We start from the raw sequence: 25770 nt of genomic DNA, 5'->3' as shown, positions 1-25770 counted from the left end.
AGTTCTGGTTTTTGAGAAGCTTATACCCAAACCTGCCCCAAATGGGACAAAAAAATTACGACGGTATGTTGATGCCGCTCCATGATAGCATGCCATGTTTCATGAATTACAGACGAGTTTTGGATTTACTAGAATTTAAAATCAGGTATCTCAATATTTGTGGCCGAGTCACGGTGGCAGGGTGTTTTACATTCATTCCTATATCTTGCATGGGACCTAAGCATGAAACCAAGGAGACATATTTGAATTTTCAACCAATTTATATGCATTAGAGCATGTGCATGTAGTTCAAATTTGAATTATGCACATAAATGCATTTAAAAGTCAATGAATGCATAAAAATATCCAAACGAACCCCGATAAATTCCAAAATTTAACACACCACTCATGTTGTTCTATGTTGACACTAGAGAAAAAATTGTAATCGACAAGAGGCAACGGCTATCGTTGCGTCTAGAGAGGTGAAATGTTTCCTACCAAAACCAGCAGCCTTGTTGTGAGAAGCTCTGGTTTGTGAGAAGGTTATATCCAAACCTGCCCCAAATGGGACAAAAATTTTACGACGGCATGTTGATGCCGCTCCATGATAGCATGTCGTGTTTCATGAAATACACATGAGTTTTGTATTCACTGGAATTTAAAAATCAGGTATCTCAATGTTTGTGGCTAAGTGACGGTGGCAGGGTGTTTGAATTCATTCCCATTTCTTGCATGGGACCTAAGCATGCAACCAAGGAGACAAATTTCAATTTTCAACCAATTTATATGCATTAGAGATGCGCATGTAGTTCAGATTTGAATTATGCACATAAATGCATTGAAAGGTCAATTAATGCATAAAAATTTCCAAATGAACCCCGATAAATTCCAAAATTTAACACAACACGCATGTTGTTCTATGTTGACACTGGAGCAAAATATTTCAATCAAGAAGAGGCAACGGACATCATTTCGTCCAGAAAGGTGAAACGTTCTGTATCGTAACCATGAGGCTTGTTGTCAGAAGCTAAGATTTGTGAGAACCTTATACCCCAACCTGACCCAAATGGGACAATATTCTTACCACCACATGTTGCTGCCGTTCCATGATAGCATCTGAAGTTTCATGAATTGCAGACGAGTTTTTGATTTACTAGAATTTTCAAACCATGTATCTCAATGTTAGTGGCCGAGCGACAGTGACAAAGGTGTTTGACATTCATTCCCATTTCTTGCATGGGACCTAAGGTTGCAACCAAGGACACACATTTGATTTTTCAACCCATTTATATGCACTGGAGCATGTGCATGTAGTTCAAATTTGAATTATGCACATGAATGCATAGAAAACTTAGTTAATGTATAAAAATGTCCACGCAAACCCAGAAAAATCCCAAAAAAATTGCACAACACTCCTGTTGTTCTATGTTGACACGAGAAATTTTTGAAAGTAAGAAGAGGCAACATATATCGTTTTGTCCCCCAAGGTGGCACATTCCCTACCCAAACCATCATGCTTGTTGTGAGAGAAGGTCTGGTTTGCGAGAAGCTTATACCATTACCTGGCCCAAATGGGAGAATATTTTTTTACCCCAGCATCTTGATGCTGTTCCATGATAGCATGCCAAGGTTCATGAGTTTCAGGCGAGTTTTGTATTTACTAGAATTACAAAAGCAAGAACCTCAACGTTTGCCGGAGAGCCATAGTGACGTGGTGTTTGAAATTCAATCCCATTTCTTGAATGGGCTGTAAGCATCAACCCATGGACACATATATCATTTTACAACCCATTTTGGTGCACTGGAGCATGTGCATATGGTTTAATTTTGAATTGTGCACCCAAAATGCCTAGAAAACCTAGTTACTGTATAAAAATGTCCAAATGAACCCTGAATTATTCCAAATTTTTTGACGACACACCTATAGTTGCATGTTCACTATAGATAGAAGTTCTAGCAATTGAAATACCATCCTTTGCAGTTGTGACCCCATTATGTAATTCAAGTCAAGATAAAAAAATCAAGTAGATCCCACACAATTTATTATCACCAACCATGTGAGATGCAGTACAAAATATCCTAGAGCACCATCGGTGTAGAGTACGCCTATGGCTTACGCGAGAAGGTGCGTCGGCTAGAGTCCATAGCCAGCGAGTCAAGAACACTAGCTCGCTCCCCAGATATCAATTCACTGTTCAATCGTCACCGGTGAAAGATGGGGACGTGGACCCGCATCCCGAGGGCAACTTCGGCGGCCCACCCCAGCAAGAGCGCGGTCGCAGCTGCCAGGCGCGTGCTAACAAGCTTTGTGGGGGCGACCGCAATCTGCAACCTGGCGGACAAGGCAGCCCAAACGGCCGCTGTTGCTTCTCAGGCGGCAGCAGCAATATCTGCCTCGGGCATAGCAACTGGCGAGAGCAGCATGGCAGTTGTCCGTTATGCAGCGGAGGCATTAACCATGATGGAGACCGCCCAGGAGCATGTCGAAGCCGCCCATGCCCAGCTCGTGGCGGTCACCGCACAAATCGAGAAAAGCTTCTTCAACAACGATCTACAACCCCTGGCCGAAGAGTTGGGAATCACCGAGAGCGTTCGAGCAGTCTTCCATTCCTGCGCGGCATACCTTGCTACGGCGGAGCCCGCCAAACCCCATATGGCGGCCGCCCATGCCCAGCTCGTGGAGGCCTTCTTCCAAAGAGATGGCGGACTCGGATGGCGAGATGCTTGCCGAGTATGGTGCGATGGTTGCCATGGAGCCCCTTCCCCAGGAGACCGTCAGGCGCGAGCTGGACATAGAGGAGGCGGCGGAGATCGACGAGCACCAGCCGTAGTAGTACTCTTTGTTTTGTTTAATTAAGAGCGTCGGTCTTTAATTTGGTAGAGTAATGTTTAGTCCAGCTAGCTCAGTTTAATTGTTGAACTTGCTCGATTAAGAAGTGTGGGTGTGCTCTAGTCTCCTTTGTGTACCCAAATTATGCAATGACGTGGATGAGCACTATAACCAGGGAAATTGGAAAGAAAATTTCTGACGTTCAAACTCATCACACACGAGTTAAGCTATCTGAATCGTTTGTGATGTTCACATATCGTACACAGTTGTGAATAAGGAACCGTGTCTGATGACATTTCGCGCGCTAGTTTTTTCGCTAAAGCGATTCCAAAGTTTTGGCTTCCGCAGAAATATCAACCTCGTCGTCCCTCCCCCTTACCAAAAGGCACATTTCCCCTGTTTCTGACTTCCTTTCCAAGTTGAAACCTTCATTCCTTGCTTGCAGCACCACCCCCTCATCGGCGACCCTCCTTCTCCTTCTGAGCCTCGTCTATCCAGGCAGGTAATCCACATCAGACCCCCATCCTCTCCTTCTCCTTCCAGATCCCACATGCCCCGACCACTGACGCGATACCTTCCACACAAATCACTAACCCCTCCACCAAATAAGCGCTTCCCTAAGCCATGGTGCACGCAGTATAGCCAGGAGCTCAAGGATCATTTGGCAGCGGAGAAGCAAATCGTGGCCGCACACGCGGATGAGGTCGCGTCGGGATGGCTACCATTTGTTCCGACCCCCAGATCTTGGAGGAGCACCTTTCCATTTGCTAGCTACGCCGGTTAAGCATGCTTGCTTTACTCGTTGAGTGTGCCGCTCCTCCCTTTCCTTAACAAATTCTACTAAATTGTGCTATCTACTTTTACCATGCAATCGTTTGCTCCTGTGTATACATTCTATATGTCATGCAGTGTGGTGCTCACTTGTTAACTGTCTAGTTAATTAGTTGTCATGTTCAGTTAACTATTTGGTTCAATTCTGCAAATGTGATGTTCAATTCTTCAGGGTGCAATTTGTATTGTCTTCCATGTGAGAAATAAATAGATTTTTTTCTTTACAAAATACATGAGAAACAAATCCAATTGCTATATTTCCAAGTTGTCAAGCATGCTTGGTTTGGTTAACTGTTTGATCTTCTAGTATGTTATACATTGTGCAATGTGGTGCTCAATTAATGTTTGGTTCAATTGTTGTGGTGTTTAATTAACTGTTGGGTTCCATTCTGCAATGCAATGTTCAATTGTAGTGGGTGCATTATGTTATTGTATACCATGTGAGAAATAAATCGAATTTAGCTATACTAAATACATGAGAAACAAATACTATTCCTATATTTCCAAGTTGTTAAGCATGCTTGGTTTGGTTAACTGTCTGATCTTCTATTAGGAGTATGTTATATTGTGAAATGTGGTGCTCAGTTAATGTTTGGTTCATTTGTTGTGGTGTTTAGTTAACTGCTTGGTTCATTCTGCAATGCAATGTCGAATTGTCGTGGGTAAAATTTTGTATTGTTGTGCATGTGACGAATAATCGAATTTGGCTGCACTTAATACATGAGAAACATATATAATTGCCATATTTCCTAGTTCTTAATGATGCTTCGTTTGGATAAATGGTTTTTCCATGTGGCTTTAATTCATCTGATGAATCTGCAATGTTCTTATTTTTCATCAACATATTTTACTAATAGCATGCGAACCCTCACTTAACCTAATCACCAACTACTTTATATGTCTTGCAGGGAAGCAATGGGAAGCACTAAGCTTTAAAATCAAGGTTTGCACATCCATGGCCCTTTTTCTAATTGCACATTATTGTGCAATTGTAGGAACCATTCTAATACTTAGGTATTAAACAATTGGGTCTTGCACATGTAGGTCCTGTTGTCAGAAGTTTTGACCAACTGTTTGACCCTTTTTGCATATGGGGAAATGAGTTGTCCATGAATATCAGTCAAGTCAAGAAACTCAGAATGATTGTTAGGATAAAGAAATTAGCGACAAAAAACAACAAGATCTTTGTCTACACAATGAAGAAGACATCAATTCACTACAGGATGGTACTAACTATTATACCTTTTCTTTTTTATTCCTTTGCTGCATTTCCAATATAGAGAAGATATATGCACATCCTTATTTTCAGGCCTTTCCAAAACAGTTCACTGATGATTACCTCTCAAACCACCTGTATGGTCAGGAGGCAAGGAAGGTATTCATACAACACCCATGGTTCAATATTGAATTGTTCCTGAAGAGGATGAAGGATGGACGGTCAATCATCCACAGGCACTGTCCTAAAGTTGCAAATAACTTCAACATCAATGAAGGCTCAATATTCGCCTTCTGCTTCAGCAGTTTTCCTGATGAGATGCAGCTATCTATGTACCGTCTATGATGCTAATTTCGAAAGGTTCTAGATGTTGCATGTGAAACTTGCTACTGGTGCAGTTGTGTAATGGGCTAGCTGAGTGCTGAAGTTATATCATGTAGTACTCTGATGTATTTCCATTATGAAATCCTGCTTCAATAATATGGGAATGAAATATATTTTGTGTTTAATATGAATATCAATTAGATTAATAAATGGATTGTTAATAAGAGGGCAAATAGCCTACTAATGGTGAATTAGCCTACTAACTGGTTTTTGCTATTGCAAAAGGTTATTGAGAAAATATCATGGGCGATGACATGAGGAAACGCACACAGTTTCTAGGAATAAACCGTGTTGGATCAATGAACAATCACGCACGACATTCTCTTCGAAACTGTTTGCGTTAGGCCACCTTCCACAAACGTTTACCGCATAAAACATGTGTGTGATGGATAGCCTTTGCCACACAGTTTTTTCAACGCACCGTGTGTGATGCATTCAATAACGCAAACGATAAAATTGTTAATATTGTGTGCGATGTCAACGCTATCACAAATGATTTAGCGGGGAAACTTGTGTGTGATGTACCTGCGAACGGAAATGTTTTCCTTGGAGCGACTGTGTGGATGTATATACAAACGGAAATGTTTAGCGAGGACTGACTGTGTGGGATGTACTTATGACCGAAAACGATTTCTCTTGTATAATTGTATTTTTAGCACTACTGTACGTATAACCGTATTTGCTCGCTCGCCGGTCGCACACGACCTCATTTTGCCGAGCGTGTGTGCCAGGAGGGCATATCCCCGACGGTTTCTAGGTCATGTGGAAAGGAACCCCCCCCCATCGCCCACACTCACTTGGCGACGGTTCCAAATGCCGTCGCGGAAAGGGGTTAAAACCGTTTGTATAGCACCAACGCGTACCAGTGAACGTGTGCACGAAAAAGACGGCATGCCTCCAAAGCAGTATGAAGATCCCGTCAGCTATGCTCTTACCAAAGAAGAGAAGGAAATCTTCTTTGAATGCTTTCTAAATATGAAGGTCCCGTCTGGCTTCGCGTTGAATATAAAGGGAATAATAAATATGCCAGAGAAAAAGTTCCAAAACCTAAAGTCTCATGACTGCCACGTGATTATGATGCAACTACTTCCAGTTTCATGAAGGGGGCTTCTACCAGAAAATGTTTGATTAGCCATTGTGACGCTATGTTCATTCCGCAATGCAATCTCTCAGAAGGTGATCGATCCAGAAATCCTACCAAGGTTAAGGAGGGCACAATGTCTTGTTAGTTTCGAGTTGGTGTTCCCACCATCCTTCTTCAATATCATGACGCACATCCTAGTTCATCTAGTCGACGAGATTGTCATTCTGGGCCCTGTATTTCTACACAATGTGTTCCCCTTTGAGAGGTTCATGGGAGTCCTAAAGAAATATGTCCGTAACCGCGCTAGGCCAGAACACTGGAATGCATCGTTGCTATACAAATGGTTTTTAACCCCTTTCCATGACGGCACTTGGAACCATCTCCAAGTGAGTGTGGGCGATAGGGGGGTCCTTTCCACACGACCCAGAAACTCTCGGGGATAGGGAGCCTGGATGCATATAGTTTCCCCTATATAACCATTTCTGATGTCTCGCATATTCAAAACGCTTCATCCTTGCTACTCGTTTGTGCTTGCATGGCCATCGCAGTCGGAGTTTTGTGGTTTTACCTAGAACCAGGCAGAATCCAGGCACGGGAGTTCTCTAGGCAGATTCCAGGCACGTACCAAACTAGATCTCGTTTACAATGCCTGGCATATCACAAACAGTTCATGATTACAGATCGTGTATGATAGGTAGACATTCACACAAATTTAGTTTTCCCGCATCGTATGTGATAGTGTCTGACATCACACACGCTTTGTAAATAACAATTGTGTGCATTGTTACACACGTTTCCACTCCGTGAACCATGTCAGATTATGATGTATATAGCACACGATGTGCTTTATTAACCGTGTGCGCCTTAATGACATGCACAGCGTAATTTCGCCCTAATTTAATTGATGTTGTTTAAAATTGTACCTAATTTAAACTTGAAAGTAGGCTACAACTTTATTCATATCCATTAGGTTCAAACAACCAATGCATTATTCAATTCACAGGTACATATGTTTAAGAATTACATAAGCACCAAATAAAGAATGATGAACCAGGGTTCTATACTTGTACTATTACAGATGGTAGAGAAAGAGGTGACATACATTCTTGTTGCTGAACAAGGTGAAGCGGAATGGCCCTATTGTGCTCTCATGGACAGAAGGCATGCATGACTCTAGTCCAACCCCTTGTGATGGCCGGTCGCCAATCATGTAGTTTGAGAGGTAATCTTGAGTAAACTGCTTCAGGATCCACTTCGAACGAAAAAAGATTAAGACATTGTCATCTAACAAAACTCATTACGGGCAGTAAAAAGAAGGCTACAGGGTTCTTACTTACCATCTTGTAGTTCACTGTTGTCTTGCATAAATTGTAAACATATAGTTTGATTAACCCATTTTAATAACAATCTTTATCAGTTTCCTCACTTGATGCCGGTTCATGAATATCTCATTTTCCCATAAGCAGAAAGGGTCGAAGTGTCGATCTTTGGCAATGACATGTGTACCTAAAAGCACCAAGGGAATATTAGAAGCGAAACAACAATTGCAAAATGATGTAGTACAACACACACTCCATCCCATTGTATAAGATTTTATAGACGTATATCTAGACATCATCAAAATGTTAAGGTAACACGAACATTAAGGTAACACTCTTCCTTGTTGCTATGTGGCCTTGGATTGCATATTTAGTCATTCAGTACAATGCATGTTGCTATGTAGCCTCAGATATATTAAATATGACCCTAGTTAACCTACTGATAAATGGGTTACAATTATATTCAGTGAAATTTCCAATTCAATGATTAATCCCTTATCATCCCCCAGGCTATATGGTACCAGCTACCGAGATCCTAAACAATGAGTACATATAAGCAATGCGATGAAACTAACATCGATGGAAATAACAACATTGTTCTCAATATTGTCTTGTATGAGTATATATAAAGGCATGTTAAGCACAACAGGCTAAACATCAGCCAAATATATCCATGGTAGACAACATAATCTACAAATGATAGCTTCAGTGTGCAGGCTTAAGCATGCTAGTTAAGCAAAACAAGAAGTGGAAAGGTGTGTTAACTGCGCCAGGCATAACATTTATAAATAAGCAAATATTCATTCAAACTAGTATTGTGCAGGTATAAAGTACACTAGTTATTGTTAAAAAACGAAAAGGCATGTTAACTGCAATATCCTTAACAACAACCCAATATCGTAATTCATAGTGGTATTATTGAAACTGTTATTGATGAAATTGAATTGCACGGCAAATAGTTGCACATATAGAACATCACATTGTGAAGAACTGAAATAAACAAGGCATAAGTCCAAAATTGCTGGAGTATATATATAAATATAAATATATATATATATATATATATATATATATATATACTCCAGCAATTTTGGCCGTTTCTAGTCGATCCCCTAAACTTAATGTTGTAAACTTCAATTTGATCAAGTTCAAAGAAGGTTCAACCAAAAGTAGCATGCATTTAGACATAAACATAGATAGTTTTGCATCACCGAACATAAAACGTAAATTTAAACTAAGCTAAACTACTTTCGGTCGAAGTAGAGGTCAAGCCAATCCTTCCTCATTAGGTACGGTGTGTCACGAGCCGGATCCGGGCGGTGCCGTCATCGGGGTCATTGGGGAAGGCACTCCTCCACTCGTCGACATCGATCTCGTTGTCATCACCGGCCACCTTGCTGCCTCCGCGCCACCGTCGTCGCCGCCTTCGACCTCATCATCAGAGGAGAGCCCGATAACCTCGCCACCCTCCATGTAATTGTGCTCTCCGCCTTCGACCTCGTCATCAGTGGAGAGCGTGATAATCTCGCCGCCCTCCGCACTGCCATCCTCGCCGCCTTCGACCTATTAATTGGAGAAGAGCGTGATAACCTCGCCGCTCTCCGTGCCGGAAAAGATCGCCCGGTCCGCCTCCACGAGCTCCGGGTGCTGTCGGTGGAGCTCTTGCATGTAGGCCTCGAGGCATTCCCAGGCCTCATGGTCCTCTAGCGCCATAGACGAGCTCACCACCCATGGCTCCGGTGGAATGAGGTGGACCGGATGTGTGCAGAAGGGGAAATTGAGCCTAGCCTCCGCGCCGTGGTAGAGGACCTGCCAGCGGTCGTACTCCATGGTCGCGAGCTCGGCCATGTGGAAGCTACCGAGCCACTAGCGGGTGTGGGTCTCCCGATCTGTAATCTCGGTAACCCATGTCCCCCACTGCTGCTGCCGGACCCCGAGGTAGGACCTCGTCGGCTATTGGGTCTGAGGGAGGACGATGAAGTCCCCGAACCGGCACTGGGGTGCGACAGCGGGCGGATCGAGGGATCAGCGCCGACGGATCAATAAAGAGCCCACGGAGGACGACGGGGATACCTCGGCGGCCACCTCGCCGGTGTCGGGAGAAGAGGTCGCGATAAACCTCTCTTGGGCCAGTGGCTCCTCAGCTCCCTAGCACACAGGCAGAGGTTGAGGATGGAGGCGGCGGCGATGGCGGCGACCTACCAATGGTTACGAGGGTGGTGTGTGTCAGTGAGCGCAGGTTTTGTGGAGTCTGTGGTGTGTGTCGGCGGCGATGGAGTGTGTTTGAGGAAATACCGCGACAACTGAAAATTTAACTAGGCCAGAGTAACAAGGCGGGGGCTACTGACAATTTGGATCAAGGGTGAGCAGATATTTTTTAGATTTTGAGGGATGCAGAGGCGGGAGTATTTGGGGAGCAAGCTAGTGTGCTTGACACGACGGCTATGGACTGTAGTCGACGCACCTTCTCGCGTAATCCATAGGTGTATTATACACCGACGATGCTCCAGGATATTTTGTGCTGCATCTCACATTGTTGGTGATAATAAACTGTGTGGGATCTACTTGATTTTTTATTTTGATTTGAATTACATAATGGGGTTACAGTGGCCATGGACAGTGTTTGAATTGCTAGACGTTTTATCTACAGTCAACATAAAACTATATGTGTGTCATAAAAGAATTGGAATTATTCAGGGTTTGTTTGGACATTTTATACATTAAATTGATTTTCTAGCCATTTTAGGGGCACAATTCAAAATTAAACTACATGCACATGCTCCGATGCACCAACATGGGTTGTAAAATCATATATATGTCCATGGGTTTATGTTTATGTCCCATGCAAGAAATGGGGATGAATTTTGAACACCACGGCACCGTGGCTCTCCGGCAAACGTCGACGTACTTGCTTCTGTAATTCTAGTAAATCCAAAAGTCGTCTGCAATTCATGAAACATGGCATGCTATATATCATGGAGCGGCATCAACATGTTGTGGTAAATTTTTTATCCCATTTGGGGCAGGTTTGGGGATATGCTTCTCACAAACCAGAGCTTCTCACAACAAGCCCAATGGTTTCGGTAGGGAACGTTTCACCTTTCTGGACTAAATGATGTGCATTGCCTCTTCTCAATTTCAATTTTTTTACTAGTGTCAACATAGAACAACAGGGGTGTTGTGTCAATTTTTGGGATTTTTGGGGGTTCGCTTGGCCATTTTTTATACATTAACTGAGTTTTCTAAGCATTCATGTGCATAATTCGAATGTGAACTACAGGCACATGCTCTAATGCTTATAAATTGGTTGAAAATTCAAATATGTGTCCTTGGTTGCATGCTTAGGTCCATGCAAGAAATGGTAATGGATGTCAAACACCCTGCCACCGTAACTCGGCCGCAAACATTGAGATACATGGTTTTTAAATTCTAGTAAATGCAAAACTCGTCTGAAATTCATGAAACTTGGCATGCTATCATGGAGCAGCATCAACATGTCATGGTAAACTTTTTGTCCGATTTGGGGCAGGTTTGGGGACATGCTTCTCAAAATCCAGAGCTTCTCACAACAAGCCTGATGGTTTCGGTAGGGAGCGTCGCACCTTTCGGGACGAAACGATGTCCATTGCCTCTTATTGCTTTCAAAAAATTTCTCGTGTCAACATAGAACAACATGATTGTTCTGTCAATTTTGGGGATTTTTCGGGGTTCGTTTGGACATTTTTATGCATTAATTGAGTTTTTCAATGCATTTTATGTGCATAATTCAAATTTTAACTACATGCACATGCTCTAATGCATATAAATTGGTTGAAAATTCAAATATGTGTCCCTGGTTGCATGCTTAGGTCCCATGGAAGAAATGGGAATGAATGTCAAACACCCTGCCACCGTCACTCGGCCGCAAACATTGAGATACCTGGTTTTTAAATTCTAGTAAACGCAAAACTCGTCTGAAATTCATGAAACTTGGCATGCTATCATGGAGCGGCATCAACATGTAGTGGTAAATTTTTTGTCCCATTTGGGGTAGGTTCGAGGATATGCTTCTCACAAACCAAAGCTTCTCACAACAAGCTTGATGGTTTCGGTAGGGAACGTCCCACCTTTGGGGACAAAACAATATCCATTGCCACTTATTGCTTTCAAAAAATTTCCTGTGTCAACATAGAACAACAGGAGTGTTGTGTCAATTTTTGGGATTTTTCGGGGTTCGTTTGGACATTTTTTGCATTAATTGAGTTTTTCAATGCATTTATGTGCATAATTCAAATATGAACTACCTGCACATGCTCTAATGCATATAAATTGGTTGAAAATTCAAATATGTGTCCTCGGTTGCATGCTTAGGTCCCATGCAAGAAATGGGAATGAATGTCAAACAGCCTGCGACCGTCACTCGGCCGCAAACATTGAGATACCTCATTTTTAAATTTTAGTAAATGCAAAACTCATCTGAAATTCATGAAACTTGGCATGCTATATCATGGAGCGGCATCAAAATGTCGTGGTAAATTTTTTATCCCATTTGAGGCAGATTTGGGGATATGTTTCTCACAAATGAGAGCTTCTCACAACAAGCATGATTGTTTTGGTAGGGAACGTCCCACCTTTGGGGACGAAACGATATCCATTGCCTCTTATTGCTTTCAAAATATTTCTTGTGTCAACATAGAACAACCGGAGTGTTGTGTCAATTTTTGGGATTTTTTGGGGTTCATTTGGAAATTTTTATGCATTAATTGAGATTTTCAATGCATTTATGTGCATAATTCAAATTTGAACTACATGCACATGCTCTAATGCATATAAGTTGGTTAAAAATTCAAATTTGTGTCCTTGGTTGCATGCTTAGGTCCCATGCAAGAAATGGGAATGAATGCCAAACACCCTGCCACCGTCACTCCACCGCAAACATTGAGATAGCTGGTTTTTAAATTCTAGTAAATCCAAAACTCATCTGAAATTCATGAAACTTGGCATGCTATCATGGAGCGGCATCAACATGAAGTGGTAAATTGTTTGTCCTATTTGGGGGAGATTTCAGTATATGCTTCTCATAAACCAGAGCTTCTCACAACAAGATTGATGGTTTTGGTGGGGAACGTCCCACCTTTGGGGACGAAACGATATCCATTATATTTCCTCTTATAGCTTTCAACAAAATTCTCGTGTCAACATAGAACAACAGGAGTGTTGTGTCAATTTTTGGGATTTTTGGGATTCGTTTGGACATTTTTATGCATTAATTGAGTTTTCAATGCATTTATGTGCATAATTCAAATTGTAACCATTCACGTGATGCCATGTGTCTTGGTTTTTAATGGCTATAGGTTTTAATGGCTCTTCATTGCAAACGTTTTAGAAAGAACATGCGTATGCAAAGTGAGAGCAGGATTTGTGCATCTCTTCAACACAAACGGTTCTTTTGGATGACCCGTGTGCAACCACTTACAAACAATTTGGTAAGATTTGCATCTGTCATATGAAGCTAAAAATCAATATCAGTATCTAATTTTTGTAACTAAAATTCAGTAGGGAAGAATAGATGGAGGCGAGGAGGCGAGGAGGCGTGTTCAGCCGGGCATGCAACGGGCGGCACGGTACTATTCGATTTGACAGCGAGCAGCGCAGTTCCATATACGGCTAAAATGCAGACGAGGGAGAGGGTAGCGGTTCCGAAATGTTGAACGGACAATAATGTATCCTCCTTTAATTAGCATCATGAATGCATGAGGGAAGTAATGGGAGGAGGACCGGGAAAAGAGGCAGCACGATGTGAATGTAATGCAGTTTGCACTCATATAAAGGCGCCCCTCCATTCCAATGCATCTACCACATCATACGCACCTAAGCATTTGCCTAAGCACCTACACTAAGCGCAAAAGTGCTCACTCCAGACCCATGGCAAGGATGCGCACGAGCGGCCAACGGCCGTGCCAGACGGACCATGACGCCAACCTGCGGCATGGCACTGAGGATCGTCTCCAGACGGTGTTGGCGACCAGCTGGTGGATGGCCGCCGTTGACGTGAACTACGACTCTCAGTTGGACCAGATGATCGTTGCCACAACCAACAAGTTCACCATCGTCAAGAAGCTCGCGAACGACATCGCCGTACTCCTCCAGCCAGCGAGCCTGGGCTCCTCATTGCCTGCGACCCTAATCGGCCTCCATGGTCGGAACCTCTTTCAAGCACTCGTGGCCCTGCGACTGCCCGCCGACACCACAAAGAATGTCCACCTGGAGGTTGCACTCGCCGCGAGGCGCCTCGCCCTGCAAGAATTCGTCAACCTACACATCCACTTGTACGAGCAAATGATGTACATAGGTATCTACAAGGCCAGTGAGGACGCTACGATGTTGGCCTTCTTCCATCGGCTGGAAGCCTTGGATGCCTTTGCTGAGAAGCACCTTGACCTCGCCACAAAAGCCGCCGCTCCTTAGCCGCCGGTCGTGCTTAATTTTTGCAACTAAAATTCAGTATTAAGCATAGATTTCATTCATAGGTTAAGCAGTCGTGCTTAATTTATACAAACAGTTCAACTGCTATATGCATATATGTGGTTGCTCGCTGTTAGGCGCCGCGGCGCGCTCTACTCACGTCTGTCGGCGCGGTCGGGTTGTGGACAGGTTTTCCTTGCGTATTCAACTGCTATATGCATAAGTATGGTTGCTCGTCGTTGAGACGACCACAGAGCGCTCTTCTCGCGTCCCTCCACGCGCGCTATGCCAGCGGTTGGGCCTGCGCACGATCACGTCGGTGGCCCATATGCATGCGGTTGTGCCGTGCGTGTTGCCACGCGATGCATTTATGCACGGCATGGTGGAGTTACGTGCTACGAATTAGAACTGCCATCAGGACGTGTAGTCTGGCCTCCCCTTTAATTCATGCGGCCATTATAACCTTAGTCTCTTCAGCCATTCGATCGTTCCCCACAAGACAACAAGCACACCCACGACGACACATAGAGAGGGGATGTCTAGGGGCACTCCAGTGGAGTTCCGTGAGCATAAAGTGGAGACCCACACGAGGGAGACAGATCTGTCGGTGGTGTACACCATCGACCCGGCCGTGGTGGACGACCATATCAACACCATTGAGCAGTTGCTTGTAGAAGACAAGTACAAGGTGGTCGTCATCGACCTCGGGTACACTGCCGATCGTCCTGGCATAGATCAGAAGGTTGCCGTCGCCCAGTTATGTGTGCGCCATCATGTCCTCATCTATCACTACTGCATGGCCAGAGAGCCTCGCGACCGTTTCAGCAGGTTTGTCAACAGCACCGACTACAAGTTCACCACAGTGGAAACTACCAAAGATGTAAAAGCGCTTAGTGTTACGGGCTTGGCCTGCTAGAACCTTGTCGAAATCCGTGACTGCTACAGGGTCTAGGGCAGCACAAAGAAGGACTCCCTGGTCGAACTCGCCTCGGCCATCATTGACCCCTACTACGAAAAGATGAAGCAAGATGCCCGGAGAACAAGTCCCGTGTCCTGGCACAGGGCCTGGATGCGGCAACTGGGTGAACCTCACCTCAGGTTCGCGGCCAAGAGCGTGTACACATGCTACGAGATGCACAGGCGGATCTTTGACATGAGGAAGTGCCTCGTTACCCAAATCGACGAGCACAGATCGAGCCACAAGCAGACCAAGCGTCACAAGCAGTAGATGATGATCAGATGATCATTTATGCTAGTTAATCATGCATGTAATATATAGTTTACTTTGGTGTGTGGAAACAGCATGTGTGTAGTAGGCACCTATGTAATTATGCATGTAATAGTTTACTTTGGTTTGTGCAAATGCCATGGTTATAGTAGCCACCTATGTAAGTGGATGTTTAATTTGGTTATGCAACCATGTCCTTATAAGTGTGTATATCTATATATGTTGTTGTTCTGTATGCAATCCATCGCACAACACACGCGTCTTATTAGAAGCAATCCTCTGTGTTATTATCGATCTTCGCACGCATTTCTGATTGCAGACATGTTTGCCGTGTATCACACACATCTTGTTATATTGAACCGTTTCTGTTCTCTTGTCTCAACACAAACAGTTCATCCGAGTGAACCGCATGCTGTATATCGCACACACCTTGATCTGGCTGACCATTTTTTGTGTTGCCTAATCACAAACAGTTCATCCGAGTGAACCGTATGCTGTGTATCGCACATGCCTTCATCTGGCTACCCGTTTCTTTTGTTCCCCCTCATTGCAAACAGTTAATTGAACTGAACCGTATGCCCTGCATCGCACACACAACTAAAATCTGAACCTTGTTTGATGCATCCATCATCGCAAACATTTTGCACATTTTTGACGGTTTTCTTACACCACCGTTTGCGATTAATGCATCGCACACAGTTTCTCAAATGGTCTCTAATCGTAGTGTCACGTTAGCGGCATCCTGCAGTAGTGGAAGGAAGCATCTCCATGGGCCATCAAACAACGGATGTCCTTGGGTTTTGTGTTGACTTCATTCCTAACCTTAAGAAGATTGGTCTCCCTCAATCGCGGTATGAGGGGAGACTGAGTGGAAAAGGCATGCTAGGAGGGGACTCAATATTATATAGGGACGGGCATTCTTGGTCTCAAGCACACTACACAGTTCTACAAAATTCTACCTTGGTGACCCCGTATGACGATGAACACAAGAACATTCTGCACTCCAAACACCCGGAGCAGTGTGATGACTGGATTACATGTGAACACATCAGGACTTTCGACAGTTGGTCGCAAACACGACTCATGGGTGACAACACTATTTCTGATGAGTTGTACTCGTTGGCCAGGGGACCATCTTCGACTGTATTGACTTAAAAAGGGTACGAGATAAATGGGAATACATTTTACACAATCGCACAATATCAAAAGAGCACCAACCAAAACAGCAGTGTCCGCTTTGATGCAGCAACCAAGAGGGGAAATGACACATATTATGGTTACATAGTGGACATATGGGAACTTGACTATGGACATGATTTGAAGGTCCCTCTGTCAGGAGGCAGGGTACAAGTAGACCCACAGTACGGAATGACAACAGTGGATCTAAACAATCTTGGGTACACAAATGAACCATTCAACCTAGCCAATGATGTGGCGCAGGTTTTCTATCTGAAGACATGTCTAACAAACAGAGAAAAAGAAAAGATAAGGATGCGAATACATCATGGGATTGGAGGGCAGGACAGACATGTCTGAAGATTATGAAAAGTTTCATGAAATTCCTCCCTTCAAAGTCAAGGCTGACCCAAGCACCCTGTTAAACGATGAAGATTATCCATGGTTACGACGCAATAAGCAAAGGACACAACCGAAGAAAAAGTCAAGACATTGTCTCCACAACTATTATAATGGTGCCTTTGACCTAGAATATCACTGTAGTTACATCTAGAGAAATGCCTTTTGTAACAGATGAGTTTCCGTCCAAAACCCTGATACTTCGAAAGAGATTGTCCGTTTTTTACACGAAGTGCATCCAATTTTTGCCATAACCCTCTCTACTTCTTAGCACATGCTATGTGGGTGAAATGATGATACCATGCCAACTTTCAACCTTTTCAGAGTTCATTTGTAGTGCTTTTCAATTTCAGGGTCATTTAGCTCAAAAAATCAGTAAATGCATGAAAAATAGCAAATGAAGTCAGAAAGGGTTGAAAATTGATGATGTGGCTTTGAATGGTGCATTTTGAACACACAAAAAGACTAGAGTTCAAATAAGTTCAAAAAAATGAAATCCCTTTGTAACAGATGAGTTTTCGTCTAAAACCCTAATACTTCGAAAGAGATTGTCCATTTTGTACACGAAGAGCATCCAGTTTTTGCCGTAACCCTCTCAACTTTTTAGCACATGCTATGTGGGTGAAATGATGATACCATGCCAACTTTCAAGCTTTTCAGAGTTCATTTGTATTGCTTTTCAATTTCAGCGTCATTTAGCTTAAAAAATCAGTAAATGCATGAAAAATAGCAAATGAAGTCATAAAGGGTAGAAAATTCATAAAGGGCTTTGAATGGTGCATTTTGAACACACAAAAAGTCTGGAGTTCAAATAAGTTCAAAAAATGAAATCCCTTTTATAAAACTCTAATAACAAAAGGAATCAACTAAAAAGCTTTTACAAACCTCTAGTATTTTTGAAACTAAAATTATATAAAATTTATGCAACTAAAATTATCAAAGTATTTTCTGTTCAAAACATTAATGGCAAAACGAATTTTCATAAAGAAATTTTTTGTTAGAAACTTAAATAGCAAACTAAAATAACAAAATCTGTTTTTTATTAAAACAGGCATTTGAAATAAATTAAAAAATTACCAAATTGAATATAATGATAAAACACAATAATATTAAATAGCAGGACAAAGAATCACTCAAAAATCTATTTTTATAGTAAAGTTATTCACAAACTAGTGATTCACACAAATTTAAAATAATTCGAATTTGAAAATTAATGGCAGTAACAGAAAGTCCATAATTTTTGTAACCTAACAGCAAAAAGAATTAAAAAATAAAGCAAAAAACAAATGAAAATAAATAATGCAAAAAACAAAACAAAAAAACTAGAAAAAAATAAAAAATTGCAGCCTACTGGGCCACCACGGCCTGAATACGACTAGAAACCCAACCAGCCAGGTGGGCCAGGATTCAGTCCCACAGAAGGCCTAGTGTAGGGACCAGACATCAAACTGTCCAGTCTCTGTGCATCAGTGTCATCCCTGGATCGATAATGCGGACACACACAATACTCGAGGATTTATAACAGAGTGGCAATCACACACTTATTACATTGAATGTCTCAAAAGAGAACTTATTACAATAATATGGCTTAAGGCCATCTAAAAACGATAACAACGGAAGGCTTGGAAGATAAAGTGAGTCCATCAACTCCAACGGCATAGCTAAGTGAACGACAACGACCTATGGCACCTTACTCGTTGTCTGAAAAGTCTGCAACAAGATATGTTGCAGCCCGAAACGGGTCAGCACATGGAATATGCTGGCAATGTAAAACATAGAGTAATGAACAGAATAAATGCTATCACTACATGCATATATGGCTGGTGGAAAGCTCTATGGTTACAGTTTTGCATAAAGCCAATTTTTCCCTACAACAAAGGAATAAATTTTATTTAACTATCATGGTGGTTGTTAAACATTGAGAAGGTTCCTCCAACTCAATCCCAATTAACCATCATCAATTACCCAACAAAATTAATTTAGAGTGATGAGATCAACATTATAATCCAAGAACCAGATACTCAAGATGTCCATAACCGGGGATACGGCTAACCATGATTAGTTTGTACACTCTGCAGAGGTTTGCACACTTTTCCCCACAAGACTCGATCTCATCCGTTGGATTTCTCGCACTACATGATGTTTGAGAAATGGATGACCGAGACACAGTCTTTCAGAAGCATTAACTCTTTATTGTTGGTAGACAGTACCACCTACATCCCCTACATCTGCTAGTCTACCACTGAAAGAGGTCACACAACATACTCAACTATTCTATAGCCCATAATAGCTTGTGGCTGCACACAGAAGTTTCTAGCATGAATAATCTTATGATCCTTTGAGCCCGGGTGGTGGACCGTAGGATGATCACACAGGTTCTCCGGGATATCCTAGGACAACACTGGATTCTCCAAGTGCCCACAACCAATCCACCCAAATATGTATTTAAGTAGCCACCTTAATTTAACCATAAATTAACCATACTCACATCTGTCATGGATACACTCACCCAATCCACGTCTACGAGCATAGCATAGCAATCTTAAGCATAACGTAGAAGTAACTCCCAAAGGTTTGATAATAAAAGGACAATAGGTTCTACCTCATCATCTACTTCCCAAACCCACATGTTATTCAGATCCTAACCATGCAATATTTGAGGGTTGAAACTAATGCATAAAAACTGGGTAATTAAAGGGATATGACGAAGTGTTACTTGCCTTGCTGATGATCCGCAAAACCTAGATACTCGTAGTAGCACGCTTCGCACTCCGGGAATTCTATCACAAACAAACAATAACATACATAAGCACTCAACTAAAAGCACAGGAAAAACACAAATAAGAAGATCTAACCAAAAAGTTCAACTGAACTCTGGTTTGCAAAAAGAATCAAATCAAACGGAGAAACAACTCAAACTATGAAAGAAAGAGGAATCGTTTACTAATCTAGACTAAAGTCAAATTTTACTATACCAAAATCTTGTTCAAGTTGGTTAAACAGAAAGAGGGCCTCGAAACGAAGATCTAGGCGCTTGTTTCATCTAAATCGGATAAACGAGCGAAAAGTTAAACTAGATCGAAGATCAGGGCAGAAATCGCGATCGAAAATAATCACGGGAAAACCCTGGAAAAACAAAACAAGATGAACAGGCTAACAAACGAATGTTTGCTGTCTGTGCTTAACTGACGAACAACCTTCATTAAAACGAATGTACGGATGCACGTCCGCTAAATAACTAAACCGACGAAAACCAAACCGATCTATTCAAAAAAAACAGATCTAGGTTTTCTAAAAAAACATCGGTTTTACCTAAACCGAAAAAAAACCGAGGCAGCGAGATCAGCAAGGTTCGCGTGGCTCCGGCGGCTTCCAGCGAGGCGGCGGGGTGGCGGGGCTGCGCGGGTGTGGCAGAGTGCGGCGGCAGGTGGCGGCGTGCGGCGCGGAAGCGGCGGCAGGTGCTGCTTGCTGCGGCACCGGGGTGGCAATGTTGGGGTAGGGCGGCGGCTTATAAGGGGAGGGGCAGGCGGCTTGGGGGAGTTGGCAAGGCGGCGGGGAGAAGCCGACTCGGCCACGGCGGTCGGCGGCGCGGTCTTGCTCGAGCGGGACTCCCGCTCGGGGTCGGGGGTGACGTGGCTTGGGCCGGCCGGGCTTCGGCCCAGTCGGTCCGAATGGATTTTTTTTTTAAATAAATTTCACCGACCGAAAAAATCCTAATAGATATTAAAAAAATATAGAAATTCCAAAACAAATTTTCACTATCTAAATGCAATATTTGGAACGAAGTGAACATTTTCTTGGCCTAAAATGCAATTTTGAAAATATGCATATTTTTCTAATTCAAATAAAATAGCGATTAAAACTCCAAATAAAGTGAAATTTGATTTTAATCTTTCTCTCCAATATTTCTTTTATTTTGGAGAAGTCATATTATCTCCTCTCTTTTATTTTAAAATTGGAAATATTTTCGCAGAGAAAAATAATTAAAACCAAATGATCCTCTTTTCAAAATTTGAGAAAACTCAAATATGAAAATAACAAAATCCCCAACTCTCTCCGTGGGTCCTTGAGTTGCTTAGAATTTCTAGGATCAACCAAAAATGCAATGATGATCTATGTATAACATTTTGTATTGGAATTTTGGGATGTTACAAACCTACCCCCCTTAAGATGAATCTCGCCCTCAAGATTCAGGTTGGCTAGAAAATAGGTGCGGGTGGTCCTTCCATAGGTCTTCCTCTCATTCCCAGGTAGCTTCCTCCTCGGTATGATTGAGGGAGTCCTGGATTAGGGGGTATCCGGATAGCCGGACTATATACATCGTCTGGACTATTGGAGCATGAAGATACAAGACTCAAGACTCCGGCCCGTGTCCGGATGGGACTCTCCTTTGCGTGGAAGACAAGCTTGGCGATCCGGATATTATATTTCTTTCCTTGTAACTGACTCCATGTAAACCCTAGCCCTCTCCGGTGTCTATATAAACCGGAGAGGATGGTCCTTAGAAGGCTGATCACAATTACAATCATACCATCATAGGCTAGCTTCTAGGGTTTAGCCTCTATGATCTCGTGGTAGATCTACTCTTGTAATACTCATATCTTCAATATTAATCAAGCAGGAAGTAGGGCTTTACCTCCATCGAGAGGGCCCGAACCTGGGTAAACATTGTGTCCCTTGCTTCTTGTTACCATCAGCCTATGACGCACAGATCGGGACCCCCTACCCGAGATTTGCCGGTTTTGACACCGACATTGGTGCTTTCATTGAGAGTTCCTCTGTGTCGTCGCTTCGAGGCTTGATGGCACCTTCAATCGTAAACAACACGGTCTAGGGCAAGACCTTTCTCCCCGGACAGATCTTTGTGTTCGGCGGCTTCGCACTGCGGGCCAATTCGCTTGGCCATCTGGAGCAGATCGATAGCTACGCTCCCGGCCACCAGTTCAGGTTTGGAAACCTGAACTACACGGCCGATATCCGCGGAGACTTGATCTATGACGGAATCTGGCCTGTGCCAGGAGAGCCGGACAATCATGATGAGTGCGGCCTAGACCTGCTGTCAGACAATGCTCAGGATATCAAGCCTGTAGTGGCCCCGGACATAAATCCGGAGTAGACTGCATGGCCCAAGGAAAGGTGGATGGACCCCGCTCTGCAGGATGCACACTCATGGGAGGTAGAGCCGAACCCAGGCCTCACCCCTAGAGACGCCTGTGATTCCGGACCCCCGGACTCGTATCTGGTTGTAGGTTCTGGTGCTCGCGTTCCCGAGCCCGCCGAGCCTGGCTGGGCTCCGGTTATGGAGTTCACCGCTGCAGATATCTTCCAACACTCGTCCTTTGGCAACATGCTGAACTCATAAATGTCTCTCTCTTTGTCAGGAGGCTCTCGACCGAACTATGTCCGGCTCGGGTGGGAAGCTAGAAACGAAGGAATTCATTGCCCACCCACCACCCACTTCATAGCCACGGTCGATGATTTGACCGACGTGCTTGACTTCGACTCCGAAGACATCGACGGTCTGGACGACGATGTAGGAGAAGAACAGGAACCACCACCCACGGGGCAGTGGACAGCTGTAACGCCCCCGATCCGATGCGCCAGGTGTCCGCCAGATATTCGTCGTTGTTGCCATGTAATTTGCTTGTGTATTGCATTTTATCTTGTCATCATGTGCATCTCATTTTTCATACGTGTTCGTCTCATGCATCCGAGCATTTTCCCCGTTGTCCATTTTGAAATCCGGCACTCCTATGTCCTCCGGCGTTCCCCTTTTGCCTCTTTGCGTGTGCGGGTGTTAAACATTCTCGAAATGGCCCGAGGTTTGCCAAGCGGCGTTGGTATAGCACCGGTAGACCGCATGTGAAGTTTCGTGCCATTTGGAGGTCGTTTGGTACTCCAACGGTTAACTGGGTAACCGTAAAAGCCTCTTTTGTCTTGCAGCCCAACACCCCTCCAAAGTGGCCCAAAACCCATCTAAGTCTCTTCCATGCTCTCGGTCGTTCGATCACGATCGTGTGGGCAAAAATCGCACCTCATTTGGAGCCTCCTAGCTCCCTCTACCTATAAATACGTGTCCCTCCCAGATTTTTCGCGCAGTCCAACCCTAGCCCTCTCCCTCTCAGCCGTTGGACATGTCCGCCCGCCGCCGGACGCGTCCACTGCCGCCAGCCACGTCATCTGGCCAATAGGAAGCCGCAACCTCAGCTCCCACCGCCGCGCCTGGCTAATCCCGAGCCGCCACCTCGCCTCCTCTCGCCTCCCACCGCGCCGGTCACCCGGGGCCCAGATCCGGCCCTCCCGGGGCCGAACCGGGCCATGCCGGGCCCGTCTCCGCCGCCGACCGCCGGCCGCCGCAAGCACCGGCGCCCCGTCGCCGGCGCCCCGCCTCGCCGGCGCCTCCCTGTGCCGCCGCGTCCCTCCGGGACCCCGCCGCCCGTCCTCCGCCGCCGCCTGTCTGCCGCCAGCGCTCGCCGCCGCCGCGGCTGAGGCCCGCGCGAGTCCGGCCAGTTGTTGACATGGCCCCGCGCCTCCCTCCGGTGGCCGCGCGGCCCCGCCGCCCTTCGTCGCTCCTCTGCCGTCCCCGACCCTGCCGGCGCCTCCCCGTGCCTCCCCGGCCACCTCCGGCCCCGTCTCCGGCGAGGATGCCGGCAAACCTCGTGGAACGCGCCATGCCAGATCTGGATCTTGAGGTTGACCCTGGTTCATCGCATAATCATGCCATGTTCATCGCATCATAACTTGCTGCATACTACTCCGTTTCGTGCGTGTAATATGTCAAATTGTACGCCTCGAGGAGTACTTCATTTCATTCCATTGCATCATGCTCATTTGAGTTCATCTTGATGCCCGAATCATCGTTGCAAGAGTGCATGTTGCTGTTAATCTGCTGAAACTGTTATAACTTGATGATTTGTCATTTTCGCCATGTTTGATATGTGCATCCTATGAGGTTGATGTCTACATGTGTTTTAAACTATGCCATGCCATCTTTACAGGGGTGTATGCCATGTATTTTTTGATCAATGTGGTGACTAGCACAAGCATGTAAACTAGGCCTCGTGATGTTGCTGATTTCAGTCCCTATTCTGCTGTTATTTTTATGCCATGTAAACTTGATGCTACAGAGAGATCCATGCTTATTTTTAGATACTTCAAAAAGGATGATTTGAACATATGGTTAGGAGTTATCCATCCATGACCCTGTTTGCAATTATGGAGTATCCTAGAATGTCATTTTATTTCTCTACTTTTGCTACAAAATGTTTTCTGGCAGATTGTTTACATGTTATTCAATTTTGCAAGGTTGTTGTAGATGATCCTTGCATGCTATGAAATTGTTCTTGCCATGGATATATTCATAAACATGTATTCTTGCTGTTGGTTGCCTTGTCATGCCATGTATTGCTCTGTGGTGAGTGGTTCAAGCTCACCAACATGCCTACTTATTGTTGTTCCTGCCATGTTTGAATCTGTCATATCACTTGCTATGTTTACATGGGTGCCATCATATCTTCTGATCCTTTTTGGCTCATGGCCAGTAAAGGACTTTTGTTACATGAAATTAATAGATTCATGCCATGCCTTTGTTTGCCATGATAAGTTGTTGTAACATGTTGTTTGATAGCTCTAAACATTGGAACCTGATGTTATTTCTGCAAAGTCTGAAACTGTTAATATATGCAATCTTGCCATGTGTTTTTGAGCATGTTCTAGTGATTTCTGGAGATAGCTCAGTGTTCGTGTTTTGTTATGCTTTACCTGTACATCATGCCCATGCCTTTTGTTCTTATGTTGAGGTGCTATAGCATATTGTTTTGATGCTTGTTAGATGCCTAGTTGTTGTTTTGGGCAGATTGTTGTTATGCCTTGTATAGAGTGTATGTGTTGAACCGTTGCTCCGTTTTGAGTGTGCTCTATATGAAACTTGCTTGATTTTGCATGTAGTTTCATATTATCATGTTGCATCCTTGTTTTGGTGTGTTTGCTTGATGTTTGTATGCATTTTGCATCAATGCCATGTTGAACTTGTTTTGCTCATATCTTCTAGGCCGTAGCTCCGAATTATATGAACTTTATATGTAACTTGACTAGAATCTCGTGTAGATCCTCTTGGTGCATCTTAACTTGCCATTTAACAACTTGAATATAAGGTTTATTCAGATCTGGACCAACTTTGAAATTTGCATATGAGGACTTACCGGAATTGTTATATGTTGATCCCGACCTCATTTAAACTTGCGTTGATGTGTTGGTCTTGTATGCATAATCTCTTGCCATGAGTAGCTTCATGTAGTCTTGTCATGCATCATGATTGTTTGTGCATCTTGTCTTGTTCATGTGTGGTGTGTTTACTATGTTGTGTGCTTCTTCTCGATAGTTCCCGTTTCGTTGCGATCGTGAGGATTCGTTCGTCTATGCTTGGTTTGTCTTCGTGGCTTCATCTTCTTCATGGACTCGTTCTTCTTCCTTGCGGGATTTCAGGCAAGACGACCGCTACCCTGGATCTCACTACTATCATTACTATGCTAGTTGCTTCGTTCTATCGCTTTGCTGCGCTACCTATCTTTTGCTCTTCAAGCCTCCCAAATTGCCATGTCAGCCTCTAACCTTTTTCACCCTTCCTAGCAAACTGTTGCTTGGCCATGTTACCGCTTTGCTCATCCCCTCTTATAGCGTTCTTAGTTGCATGTGAAGTTGAAGATTGCTCCATGGTGGACAGGATTATGTTGGGATATCACAATATCTCTTATTTAATTAATGCATCTATATACTTGGTAAAGGGTGGAAGACTCGGCCTTATGCCTGGTGTTTTGTTCCACTGTTGCCGCCCTAGTTTCCGTCATACCGGTGTTATGTTCCCGGATTTTGCGTTCTTTA

Source organism: Triticum aestivum, chromosome 5B, assembly GCF_018294505.1.
Source record: "Triticum aestivum cultivar Chinese Spring chromosome 5B, IWGSC CS RefSeq v2.1, whole genome shotgun sequence".
Classification (NCBI taxonomy): domain Eukaryota; kingdom Viridiplantae; phylum Streptophyta; class Magnoliopsida; order Poales; family Poaceae; genus Triticum; species Triticum aestivum.
This window is presented reverse-complemented; position numbering follows the sequence as displayed.